The following is a 14,265-nucleotide window of genomic DNA, read 5'->3' on the forward strand; positions in this document are numbered from 1 at the left end:
ATCCCGAGACACAATTTACTTTGAAACAAATGATATAAAATATCTATGTATCATTTCCATTCACGTTTCGCTGGTAAATAAATGGTCATATGGTCAACCTAGCTGCAGGGGGATCTGGGAAATGTAGTCTCTGAACAGATTGCCATATTCCAGCTCCCCAAGGAGAGGAGCATGAATTTGGAGGGTAACTAGCATTGTTCTAGAGTTTAAGGGAGAAGTGGGTAGACCAATTAGGAGGCTTCTCAGGAGCCTAGGGGAATATTGACAATAGCTTGACCTGGCGAAGGGGCATTGGAGATGGAAAGAGGTAGACAGATTTGAGATGTCCTTGAGAGGTAGAATTGGACTGGGTATAGGGGCTGAGGAAAAACAAGATTCAGGGAGTGATTCCTAGATATTCCTATCTTGCGAGATAGAATGATGCCATTTTCTTGAGTCTAGGAAGCAGTCCTTGGAAATAACCTGTTTCTGGAGCAGCCACCTATAGACCAATGTGTGAGGCTATCTTAGGGGGCCCTTTTTGCATCACAGTGGAAGCAACCATGGCAGGTTGAAATGGCTCAGAGGAAGAGTCTGAGGGTCAATGTGCTAGGTTGATTAAATGCATTATATCTTAAAATGCTTCCAAGGAAGGAAGAGGACAGCCTATGCTTAGTGCACTTGTAGGCCAAAGTGACGGGCAAGGTGGAGGTTGGTTGAAAGAAGCTAGGAGCTTCAGAGCCCAGGTTGCATGTGGTCTCAGGTCCAGTTAGGTCTAGGTTGCTGCTGTCGGTTTGGGGGAGGGAGGCCCTAGGCAGTAGCATTTACCTTTCAGCACCTGAGCCGGAAGGGGTACTACTCCCAGCACCTTGACGCCCCTTGATGTTGAGGGCTCTTAAGTGTTTTCTCTGTCTTCTTTTGCCTGATTTGATGAACAGTGTGAGGAAATGTGTTTGCGATTAGAGTAGTCAAAAGGCTGAGGGTCTGGAAGGATGAATAACTCATCCAGCTGGGCAGATAGAAGGCCTACTATGGCCATTTTGAGAAGCAGTGTGGATGGTGGGTGGTGGTGGGAGGCTCAGAGGTCAGACCCTCCTTGAGCCTGATCACTTGAGCCTGAAAGCACCATCAAGGCCACGTTCCCCACCCTGAGTCTGGGGGCAAGATGCTCAGCCTACGATGAACCCAGCTCGTGCTGCCACCTGTCAGAATGTGCCTAGAGCATTACCACTTTCTATAAATGTTAACTATCTTAAAACACTGTTCATTATTAACATTGCACAATCATTATTGCGCCATGTACATTTTTTTCAACCTTTCTATTTTACGACTGAGAAAGTTGAAGTTAAGTAACCTGTACAAGTAAGGAGAGCCAGAGTTTAAACCCTTGCTCATGAATACTCTGGTGTTGACTTCACTTACTGGCTCTTTTAGTGTCTAGAGGGTTAAGTGTCATCAGGGCCAGAGAAGCTCCTGGTGCCTGTGGTAGCACAGTTTAGGGAAAGGTCTCCAGGAATAAGTCACCAGGCCTGGGTTTGAGTCTAGCTCCCCTTTCACCAGTCCTGGGACCCTGGGACTCAAGTCACTTGTATAGCCTCCTGGAGTCTGTGGCCTTTTCTTTTTTTTAAGTTTATTTATTATGAGACAGGGAGAGAGACAGAGAGAGAGAGAGCGAGTGAGTGCACATGCACGTGGGGGGAATGGCAGAGAGAGAGGGAGAGAGAGAAACCCAAGCAGGCTCCGCCCTGTCAGCACTGAGCCCCACATGGAGCTCGATCTCACAAACTGTGAGATCACGACCTGAGCCAAAACCAAGAGTCAGATGCTTAACCAATTGAGCCAACCAGTTCCCCCTGTGGCCTCTTCTTTCAAGTTAGGAGTAACCTCTTTCCAGCCTACCTTTAGGCATTGTTGGGAGAGTTCCAGGAGATGGCTCCTACAAAGGTACTTGGAGATCAGTCAACCACAGGACAGCCCAAGATCTCCCTGTGATCTCAGAGAAGGGACCAGAATACGGACATGAGGGCTCAAATGCTTTTAGTTTCAGCCTGTACTTCCTATTTGTGAGTAGGGAAAAGTGGTTTGATGTTGGAAAACCTAAGCTGTGCTTATGGGGGAAGAAAAGGAAAAAAAAAAAGTTTAAGGTAAGTGAAAGAGAAGTGGGGAAAAGCATTCATTTCCCGGTGTTGATTGATGTGTTACTTAGTGATAACAAAAATACTTTTTTTTTTAAATGTTTATTTATTTTTGAGAGAGACAGAGACAGAGCATGAACAGGGGAGGGGCAGAAACAGAGGGAGACACAGAATCTGAAGCAGGCTCCAGGCTCTGAGCTATCAGCACAGAGTCCTACATGGGGCTCAAACTCATCAACTGATGAGATCATGAACTGAGCCAAAGTTGGATGCTCATCCGACTGAGCCACCCAGGCGTCCCACAGAAACTCTTGAATTAATGAATTTGTTCATACAGCCACTCTCTCACCTAAGTGTCAAAACACCCTGTGAGACAGAGGCGTGGTTGTGATCCCTTTGGCTTAGAGGCAGAGAAGGCAGGGCTTCGCGCACCCGCGCTGCTGGGCCACGTGTGAACCTGGAGGCTCCCTCCCACACTTCCTGCCCGAGGGACCATCTTACCAGTTCATGTGGGACTGAGCAGGCTCCCAGCTCATCTCCCAGCAGCAGAGCCGACTCGTCACCTGAGTGCTAACTTAGCCATGCAGCCAGGAGGATGGAGAGTCTCATGAGAACCCCTATAGTGATTACTCAGGGAGTCACATCTGGATTTGTCCTAGAAAGCGTGAAATCAAAGCAAAGTGGTTAATGAGTCTTTGTGGGATGTTTTTCCTAAGCACTTCCGGATGAAGACCTTTTGAGTTTTGTCTTTGTCATTTACCTTTCAACAGAGCAGAATTCTCCAGCCCCACCATGTGCAGGGCTTCTGGGAAACTCTGGCAGGATCTTCTTATTCACTTCCCCCTCTTGAGCATCCCCTCTGAATTGCCAAAAACTTGTCGTCACAGCCTTTCTTTCTTACAGTCCTGACATTATCTTGAGGTTAGAACTTGTCTGCCATTAGCTGAATTGAAATCAATGTCTTCCTTCCTTCCTTTACTTATTTATTTAAATTTATTATTTTTTAATGTTTTATTTTTTTTTATATTTGAGAGAAAGAGAGGGAGCGTGTATGTGCTAGTGAGCGGGGGAGGGACAGAGAGAGGGGGAGACACAGAATCTGAAGCAGTCTCTAGGCTCTGAGCTGTCAGCATAGAGCCCGACACAGGGCTCAAACCCCCAAACTGCAAGACCATGACCTGAGTTGAAGTCAGATGCTCAACTGATTGAGCCACCCAGGCCTTTTTTTTTGTTATTATTATTATTATTATTATTATTATTTTTAATTTTAGAGAGATTGCGAACAGGGAAAAGGGGCAGAGGAAGAGGAAGAGAGAATCTTAAGCAGGCTATGTGCTCAGCTTAAAGCCTGATGAAGGGCTCGATCCCATGACCCTGGGATCATGACCTGAGCTGAAATCAAGAATGGGACTAGACACTCAACCAGCTGAGCCACCCAGGCACCCCTAGTGTCTTCCTTTTGAATCAGGCAGCCTAGGTGGCCTTAGGAAGTACCCTTGTCACGTGACCCAAACCTGCAGACATCCTGTCTCATCTGGGTAAATTTCTGGGAGATAATGTGTGCATTCAACTAACCTCATACCTCTTATGTTGGTTCTTTTTAGCTTCCATACCAGGATGAGCATCTTCTAATCTGCTCTCCAAATTCCACATTATCTTGTCTTTGAGCTTGCTCCCTCCTCTGTGCTGAATATATTTAATACAATACAGCGGATATTTGTTGAAGGCCTCCCATGGCCACTGCTTAGCAAGATTAGAATAATGGTTGTTTGTTTGTTTTAAAGACTTTATTTTTAAGTAATCTCTACACCCATCATGGAGCTTAAACGCTCAACTCCCAGATCAGGAGTCACATGCTCCCCTGCCTGAGCCAGCCAGGTACCCCTAGATTAGAATGTTTTGGTTAAAAAAGCATGGACTTTTTTTTTTTAATGGTATAAGAGAATATTTAATCTTACATTAATATGCTGATGATATATTGTTAAGGAAAAAGAGAAAGATGCAATAAAGAATATATAGCATGATAGCATTCTTTTTAAAAAAAACCTTTATTAAAAAAACTTTCATTATTTAAGTTAGTTGACATAAAATGTTATATTAGTTTCAGGTACACAATATAGTTATTCAACAGTTCTATTCATTACATAGTGCTTACTATATAAGTATAGTTACCATTTCTCACCATACATTGCTTTTACAATGTTATTGGCTATTCCCTATGCTGTATTTTTAATCTCTGTGACTTATTTATTTTATAACTGGAAGTTTGTACCTCCTAATCTCCTTCACCTGTTTCACCCATCTCTCTCACCCCTCCTTTCTGGCAACCACAAATTTGTTCTCTGTATTTATACGTCTGTTTCTGTTTTTTGTTTGTGTGTTCATTTGTTGTGTTTTTAGTTGCCACATATAAGTGAAATCATATTTGTTGTTCTCTTTGTGACTTATTTCACTTGGCATAATACCTGTAGGTCTATCCATGTTGTCACAATGGCAAGATCTCATTCTTTTCTTTTATGGCTGAATGGTATTCCATTGTGCACGTATATGTGTGTGTGTATATATGTACACAGTGTGTGTGTATATATGTACACACACACACACACACACGCCACAACTTTTTTTATCCATTCATCTCTTAATGGACTCTTAGGTTGTCTCCATATCTTAGTTATTGTAAATACTAAAATAAGCATAGAGGTACATATATCTTTTTGAATTAATATTTTTGTTTTCTTTGGGTAGAGACCCAGTAGTAGATTTACTGAATCATATGGTATTTTTATTTCTAGTTTGGGGGGAACCTCCATACTGTTTATTTCATGGTGGTTGCTTCAGTTTACATTCCCACCAACAGCGCACAATGGTTTTCTTTTCTCCACATCCTTCCTAACACTTGTTTTTTTGTGTGTTTTTGATACTAACCATTCTGACAGGTATGAGGTGATATTTCATCGTAGTTTTGATTTGCATTTATTTCCCTGATGATGAGTGATGGTAAGCATGTTTTCATTTATCTGGTGGCCATTTGTATGTCTTCTTTGGAAAAATGTCTATTCAGGTCCCCTATTTTTTAATCAGATTTTTTTTTTCCAGGGCTGTTTGTTCAGGCTCTTTGTGTATTTTGAATACTAACCCTTTATCAGGTATGTCATTTGCAAATATCTTCTCCCATTCATTAGGTTGTCTTTTCTTTTTGTTGATTGTTCCCTTCACTGTCCGAACCCTTTCTTATTTTGCTGTAGTCCCAATAGTTTATTTTTGTTTTTGTTTCCCTTCCCTGAGGAGACACATCCATAAATATGTTGCCAAGGCTGATGCTGAAGAGATTAGAGCCTATGTTTTCTTTGAGGAGTTTTATGGTTTCAGGTCTTACGTATAGGTCTCTAATCTATTTTCAGTTTATTTTTGTGCATGATGGAAGAAGTTGGTTCAGTTTCATTCGTTTACATGTAACTATCCGGTTTTTTTCCAACACCATTTGTTGAAGAGATTGCCTTTCCCTCATTGTATATTCTTGGAAAGGCATGGGCTTTTGGTTCAGTCCTGGGCTCATATCCCAGCTTCACCACTTACTGGTAGAGTCATCTGATGCAAGTTACCTTACCTCAGTTGTACTACCTGTAAAATGCAGGTGGGAGTACCCACCGTAATGGGGTTGGGGTGAGAATTAAAAGAAGAGGGGCGCCTGGCTGGCTCAGTCGGTGGAACGTGCGACTCTTGATTTCACAGTTATGAGTTAAGCCCCACATTGGGTGAAGAGATTACTTAAAAATAAGACTTTTTTTTTTTTTTAAAGAAGAAATAAATGAAGTATATAAAGTGCTTAGTTCAGTGGGTGTGCATGATACATACTTAATAAAAGTAAAACTTGAAAATACACATAATGCTCAGGACACCTGGATGGCTCAGTCGGTTAAGCATTTGACTTCAGCTCAGGTCATGATCTCGCAGTTTGTGAGTTCAAGCCCCACATCGGGCTCTGTGCTGACGGCTCAGAGCCTGGAGCCTGGAGCCTGGTTTGGATTCTGTGTCTCCCCCTCTCTCTGCCCCTCCCAAGCTCATGCTCAGTCTCTCTCTGTCTCTCAATAATAAGTAAACGTTAAAAAATTTGAAAAAATACACATAATGCTCTATACATTTATTCATGTGTTTCCAAACAAATATGTATGGAGTTTCTTCTGTATGCAGATCTCCCCTGAGGATCCACAAAAATAAAGTCCATATCCTCATAAAGCTCACAGTGTAGTGGAGATGTATATAGTAAGCAAATAAACCCATAAATTTAGTGTCAAATGGTGAAGAGTGCCTTGAAGGAAAATAAAGCAGGGACAGGGGAAAGAGTGACGGGGGAGGTTTTATTCCTCAAACGTGCCCCTTACTGGAGAGCCTTTGCATTCGCCATGCCCTCTGCCTGGAATGTCCCCTCTCCCAGTCTCCCACCTCCCAATATCTTCAAGGATTATTCTCATTTTGTTTGTGTGTCTGCCTAAACCTCACCTCATCAGAGAGGCACACGTTATCTTAAAAATTACACACACACAGGGCGCCTGGGTGGCTCAGTCAGTCAAACGTCCGACTTCGGCTCAGGTCATGAGCTTACGGTCCGTAAGTTCCAGGCCCGTGTCGGGCTCTGTGCTGACAGCTAAGAGCCTGGAGGTTGCTTCAGATTCTGTGTCTCCCTCTCTCTCTCTGCGTCTCCCCCACTCATCTCTGTCTCTGTCGTCTCCAGAATAAATAAACTTTAAAAAACTAATTTTAACCTAAAAAAATCACGCATACACAAAGCATGTAAAGAGATGCCGTTCGTGCCTTTGACGTTTGCGGTCCTGTAAAATTGACAAGTATACAGATGACAGTCCTTCCAGTCCAAGGCTGTTACCTTCAGAGAGTTACAAATAAGTAACATTCAGTTAAGGGAGTCAGGAAAGGCTACAATTAAAAAATGGTCCTTGAGTGTGACTTGATATGAAAGGAGCAAGAAGTTGGAGCAACCTGGGTTCAAATCCCATCTCTGCTCCTCACTACCCTGATGACTTTGATCACTCAGAATATAGAGAAAAGGTCACCTACCTCAGAGGGCTGTTGTGTTCCATGGGAAACAAGCCCCCAGTGTGCTGGTAGTACAGGAGGCCGGTTCTTAATGGTGCCCTCTTCCCACTGATATATAATTAATAGGAGTGTTTGGTTTGGGTTGCCATCAATATTGTTCTCACTGTGTGCTGTGGTTGCGTAATTGTCTGGGCATCCGGCTCTGCCAGGACAAGGGGAGCTTCTTGAGGACCTGGCCTCTTATGTCCTTGGCATAGCAGGTGGGTCACCCCAGGCCTGTTGAGCAGGGGCCGATGATCAAAGATAATGAGTACATGCATCTAACAGAGGCAGAACTGTTCTGCACCGGCAGGAACCCCAAGGGATGGTATGTTCTGTTCTCCATCTCTGCACCTCAGAACCCACAAATTGTTTCTGACAGATGGGTGTTTAGCATGTTCTTGAAAGATATTCTCTGTTCCCTCTGGGGACATGCATGGTGGGTTTAACCACATCATTCCAAACTGGCGAAATGACGTCGGCATGCTTACCTCTCCTGACCCTGATTCTACTTTAATGCCCCCAGTTTTGAGAAGGAATTAAAGAATATTTATTTTTTCCAGTGGAGGGGCTATAACCAGAATATTATTTTTAAGATCAGAGACAGTTTTTAAGACGTGGAAATTTTTATGTCAGCTAAATGTTAATTGTTCTAGGGATACCTAATGTCAAGTTAGTGACTTTCCCAGGCATATTTCTTTTTTGTTTTTAAGTTTATTTATTTATTTTGAGAGAGAGAGAGAGAGAGAAAGAGAGAGAGCGCACACACAGGCAGGGGAAGGGCAGAAAGAGAGGGAGAAAGAGGATCTCAAGCAGGCTCCAGGCTGTCAGTACAGAGCCTGACGCCGGGCTCGATCTCACGAACCGCAAGATCATGACCCGAGCTGAGATCAAGAGTCAGACACTTAAACAACTGAGCCACCCAGGCACTCCTCTAGGCATATTCCTACTGCATTGTTTAAAAAAGTGCTTTCCGTTTGTTTCTTTTTGCCTCATAGCAACTCCACCGTAAAACAAATAAGACACAGAAGAGAGACAATCCAAATAATTATGCTTAGGAAATTTTATTAAAATGTGGTAGCGAAAGGAAGAGGGGAGGCCATTGCCTGCTGAAGTTCTGGGGAGGGCTCATTAATGGTACTTGGTGTCACCCCTCACCTCTGTCCCTGTTAACCTATAATTTTGGGTAAAAGTCACTGCATTTGGAGACCATATCTGGAATTGGAAGTCAAGGGTGAGTTGCTGTGGAAAACTCTCCCTGTTCCTCAGAGCTTCCATTGTGGATCAGAATGTGGGCCACCAAGTCCCAGCCCCAGTCTGCAGCCTCAGGCAGCCATGTAGACACTGCAGCCCCAAAGCAGGAAGGGTATTATTTGTCATAGTGACGGCCTTGATCTCAACACGGGCCGCCATGGAGATCCATTGCCTTGGAATCTATCTGACTTTCCAGGACAGAATGCTTCCTCAGAAAAATTCCACAAAATGCTTTCTAATTACCAGGACTGTTTTGGCAGTCATTTCCTTGGAGGAAGCCTGAAGGCCTTGGGTAAAGGTGGCACCAAAGCCTACTTGGCTTCAGAGTTAACTGTAACATCAGGCAAACAGAAACTTGAGCTTTCCTTTCCTTTCCTTTCCTTTCCTTTCCTTTCCTTTCCTTTCCTTTCCTTTCCTTTCCTTTCCTCCTTTTCTCCTTTTCATAAATTTTATTCTTTTTAAAATTATTATTATTATTATTATTATTATTTATTTATTTTAAAGAGAGAGATTTCAGGACAGAGGGACAGAGGGAGAGAGAGACAGAGAATCCCAAGCAGGTTCTGTGCTCCGTACGGAGCCTGACAATGGGCTTGAAGCCTCAGTCCTGGGATCATGACCTGAGCTGAAATCAAAAGTCAGATGCTAAGCTGACTGAGCCACCCAGGCACTCCCAACTCATTTTCCTTAGATGGATTGGGGTTACAGTCACTGGTGAACCTACCTGCATGAGTAGAGTTACATTTACTGCCCTCTGGGTTATCCCAGGCACTTCTGTGGTGAGTCAAGCATAGGGGAGGGGGCAAACGTGCATCCGAACCTGGAACACAAGAGATGACCCAGACAGAGGCTGTGGATGTCGCAAGCCCCCAAGGCATGGGTGCCGCTGTGACCCTTCCCCTCCATCCTTTGACCTGGTGCCTCTGCCCTCTCCTAGGAGAATTATTATCCAGTGTGTGCCTCTTTCTGTCTGCTGGTAGGAACTCAGCTTCCTAGAGCTTGAAAACTAGCTTAGTCTTCCACCATTGCTGCTTGGGAAATAGGCCTCTCCACTCTTCCCACCCTACCCCGTCCTTCATACCAAATGGAAAAGGACTGGCATCTTGGAGCATCTCTTTGAAGGATTACTAAGGCCTTCCCTGTGAAAGGTCAATTACTAGTTTCCAAATCCAAATAACTTTATGTACCACACAATAACAGGGGTCCTTGAGCATCTCTAAACGTTTTTCGTGCTGGTTGACTTCCAGCTGCAAGGCCTGGTCCTTGAGGCTTCAGGAGGTTAAGTTTACCACCCAAGGTGGCTGGAATTTTCCCTGCCATAGATGAGACTCTACTTCAGAGATGAGAGGCCTTCCCTAAAGGGACCAGTAAAGCCCCTGAAGCAGAAACAAGAGGAGACAAGGGAAGAGGGGGCTGGGGCTGGATCAGAGTGCTTCTGTGGGGAGGGTGAAGAGCCCTCTCCAGGACTAGCATCCCTCCGTGCTCACCTGCTGCCTCCCCCAACCCCCAAGGGGGAAGGACTGCCCTAAAACAGCAGTAGGTAGATCTGATGGAAGAGCTTTCTTCTAGTAGTTTCCAGAACCTAAAGAAGAGACCCAGCAAGACCCTCGAATGAACCTTGGAGTACACAGGATGTCAGGGAGGTATAAGCCCTTGGTTAATGAGAAGTCCTGGCCAGTGATCCCAGGTCCTGGAAGGCACCACTCAGGTTGTTTTGTGACAGATGGGCCCACACCATCACACTGGAGTTGGTCCCACCAGGTCTGTAGTGACCAGCCCAGATCTGCATGTTTTGGCCTCAGCGTTGGAAAGACACAAAGCCCCTGGCCCATCTTGATGTTGGAGAACACTTGGGTGACCTGAAAGCAACCACTGTTGTACCACTGCTGAATGGGATCAGCCATAGCAGAGAATTTGCCCACAGCAATCTGGTTGACGTCAGTCAGAGACACAAATCTCCATCTTGCCACTATCGAGCAGTTCCAGCCATTAGCCCTCCTCCTCTGGGCCCAAGACCTGCTTCTTGAGACATGAGCTGAAGGAAGACACGAAGCAGGTCTGCGAGGGGGCTCCGGGGCACCGTTGACCTGTTCATCTCCACCACGCAGCCACCCCACCATGCTGCACCATTGTTTCCGGAGGCCTCTTGGCCACAGGGATTGCCTATAAGGTTGCATTCGATGTCTCTGCTCTTGATTGCAGAAGCGGCCCAGGAGGCAGGGGCTGGCCTGATGGACGCGGGGCAGGCCACTGAAGGCGAGGGGCAGCAGAGCGCTGTGGTCCCGGGAAGGTCATTCATCAGGACGTGCCAGCCCCTGTGTACCTGGCAGCTGCACCCCAGCAGTGTGCATGGAGACACATGGCTCAGCACCACCAGGAGCAGCTTGGGTGGCAGTTGACTCAGGTCCAGCACCTCCTCAGGTTCAGGCTCCAGTGCAGTGACCCGGAGACGGTGGCTGGAGGGGGGCAGGAGAGGGACCAGTCCCTGGAGGCCAAGGCGCCCACAGCCTTACACCACATGCTCCCCCTCACCAGGCTCAGCAGCGACTTAACTCTCAAATTTCTGAACACACTCATCTGCCTATAGGTGTATCATCACTTCCAATCCACCAGCCTCGGAGGCCTCTCTTTTATGCAGTGAATCCAGCCACCTATGCCTGACTCTTTTGTCGCCCTGCCCCTCCCGCCTCCCTTTGGACTTGGTTCATCCCTCTGTTACATGTCTACAGCCTGCATCTCACCACTGGCTGCTTCTTCCCTTTGCAATGTCTGAGTGTCTCTGATCCTGCCAAGGGACCATGCCTTGCCCCACAGCCTCGCTAGTTTCCATCCAGCCTTTCTTCTTCTTTGTTACCAGAGCAGTCCATGCGCACCATGTACACTTACTTTTATCCTCTACCCACCCCGGTTGCTGTCTGCCCCTTCCCCCACCGTGTCACACAGGTAAACTCCTGGCCACCCACGACTTACTTCCCCAATGCCGAGTCTCCTTTGGATCCTTCCCTCCCTGGACCTCCTGTTGCATATAGGGCAGGAGAGCCCTCCCTCCAACTTCAGCTCTCCTCTCTTAGCTCCTGAGACTTCATGCTCACTTGCGCCATTTGTTTTTCTCTCCAGCGTGAATTTCTCTCCCTCCATTTCTAAATTCATGGCTGGGGCACCTGGGTGGCTTAGTCGAGTGAGTGTCCGACTTTGGCTCAGGCAGCTCGGGTCTTGATCTCACGGTTCGTGGGTTCAAACCCCCGTGTCAGGCTCGGTGCTGACAGGTCAGAACCTGGAGCCTGCCTTAGATTCTGCATTTCCCTCTCTCTCTGCCCTTCCCCCACTTGCACTCTCTCTCAGGAATAAATACACATTAAAAAAAGCCCAAAACTAAAGAATTCATGGCTCCAGGGTTACCTCCTTGACGTACTTTCATTCTGTTTTCTCTTTGGGTGAGGTATTTGACCACCATCTAAATACCAGGCAGCTCAGACCTCTGTCTCCAAGGTTGTGAGCAGGGTGTTGGTTGGAAATGCCTTCAGGGCCAAGCAGGTAAAGGCAGTGATGGAGGCAGAGTGTGGCAGGCCAGAGAAGCCCTTATTCTAGCTAAAGAGAAGGGCTGCTTCCGGGCTCCACCGATGGTTGACAAGCAACAGTTCAGGACCAGTGTTGCCAGATTTCCCAATTTTCCCTAAAGAAACCGGAAATATATAATCCTATTTGGAATCTCTCAGTGATTAAATATTGGTTCGAAGATGTCCGTAGGGACCAAAGCCCATTTGAGGACCATGTCTGGTGTAAAGGGCTACCTGTTTGGGATAACAGTTTGACTCCTATTCCACTGATTGGCTAATACTTTTATTCCGAAGCCTACGGGTACTTCACATCGAATGTGCGCCACACCGTCTTTTCTCCACACCCTCCTCCCTCTTCATGGGCACCTCATCTCAGTTAATGACGCTTCCTTCTATCCATTCACCCAAGCTGGAATTATGGAAGAGGGTGTCCTTTTCTTCTGTAACTCCTCCTCCATTTTCAATCAACCACCAGATTCTACCAAAATAACTTCCTAAATAAACCATGAATCTGTTCTCACGTCTGCAGTCCTCGCCACCATTATCATAGTTTAGGCTTCTAGCATCTTCTGCCTGGACCAGTAGGCTCCCGAGTGTTTCGAGTGATGATTCATCATAGTTAATTCCCTCTGTGTATAAATTATTATTCTGAGCCAAACGTGTAATCGCGGTCCCTTGACAGTGATTGGTTTTGAAGTGGGCTTGTGATCCAATCTGGGCCAGTGGGATGTGAGGCAAAATTTGCTGGGAAGCTTCTGGAAGTTTTCCTTGTTAAGAAAGAGACCGAAGAAGAAACTGCTCCCTTCTGTCTGTGGGCTTCTCTGTATCCGTACATCACTCTAGGAACTGCTACAGCCGTCTGGCATAGATGAGGAAAGGCAGCCTGCAGGCAGACCCCACCACAGAGCATGGTGCCCTGGAGAGAGGATGGAACCTGGGTCCGTGGTTGCGTTTTTGAGTCACCGAATCAACCACGTCTGCGGCCTGTCATCTCAGAGTTTGCAGCTATGTTGGATAATAAGTCTCTTGATAAATTCCGGCAGTTAGACTCAGAGCTTTGTGTTTAAGGGAGCCAAAGGCATCCTGACTGGTACCCTCGTCTCCCGCCTTGAGGTCTGTGCTCCGTCACCCCACATGACACCTGACTTTCAGGGTGGTCCCTCTAGATGCTAATCTGACCACATTGCCTCCCGCTCATAGCTCCCATCGCCCACAGGATAAAGTCCCAGGACCTTGGGAGAATATACAAAGGCTTCCATGACAGACCTCCTGCCTCTATAGCCGAATCGGCTCTGGCTCCTTAACGTAAACCTTATGCTCACTTTGGTGTGATCTGCTTGCAGTTCCCTGCCTAGGCGATACTGTTTAACTCTTTCATTCATTGGGCAGATATACACAAGTGTCACCTCTGGGCCAGGAGTAGTTCTAGGCATCCCAGCTACCTCTCCCAAGTCCCGTGCTCTAGCCATCTCCTCTCCCTGGGGTACCTCCCCCCCTATCTTTATCTGACTAATGCTCTCTTTTCATTTCCTGTTCCAGTCCAGTGTTAGCACTTGTGATAGCTTTATATATATAGTTGACTCTTGAATAACACAAGTTTGAGCATCGGAGGTCCATGTATAAATGTGGATTTTTTTCTTGTAGATACAGAACAGTACTGTAAATGTATTTTCTCTTCCTTGTGATTTTTGTAATAACATTTTGTTTTCTTAATAACATTTCCAGCAAAATTTGTTGTAACAATACAATATATATTACATGTTAATAGGCAAAATATGTGTAAATTGACTGTTGATGTTATTGGTAAGGCTCTGGTCAACAACAGGCCATTAGTAGTTAAGTTTGAGGGGAGTCAAAAGTTATACATGGATTTTCGAATGCACGGGGTCTGTGGCCCTAACCCTTGCATTGTTCAAGGGTCAACTCTGTGTGCTTTTAACAATTGTTTATCTAATATTCTATTTTGGAAATTAAAAAGATAGAGTAAATTAAAAGAATAGTATAAGAAATGTGTATATATATACCCAGATTGACCAAATAACATTTTGCAGATTTGTTCTTTTCCCCCCATCCCCCTTAGTACATATATACACACACATACACAGATAGGCCTGTCTTTTTCTGAGCCATTTGAAAGTAACTTTTAGATATCATGACTCCTCTTCACGAATAGTTCAGCATGTATCTCCTAAGTACAAGGACCCCTTAAAAATTTTTTTTTAAATGTTTATTTATTTTTTAAGAGACGA

General features: G+C 45.5%; 1 pseudogene; it reads right to left on the reverse strand.

Annotated features, from left to right (window-relative positions):
- Nucleotides 1-10,116: 10,116 nt before the first annotated feature.
- Nucleotides 10,117-11,335, reverse strand: LOC122230551 (annotated as a pseudogene).
- Nucleotides 11,336-14,265: the final 2,930 nt, after the last annotated feature.

The sequence above is a fragment of the Panthera tigris genome, chromosome A1 (assembly GCF_018350195.1).
Source record: "Panthera tigris isolate Pti1 chromosome A1, P.tigris_Pti1_mat1.1, whole genome shotgun sequence".
In the NCBI taxonomy this organism is placed as follows: Eukaryota; Metazoa; Chordata; class Mammalia; order Carnivora; family Felidae; genus Panthera; species Panthera tigris.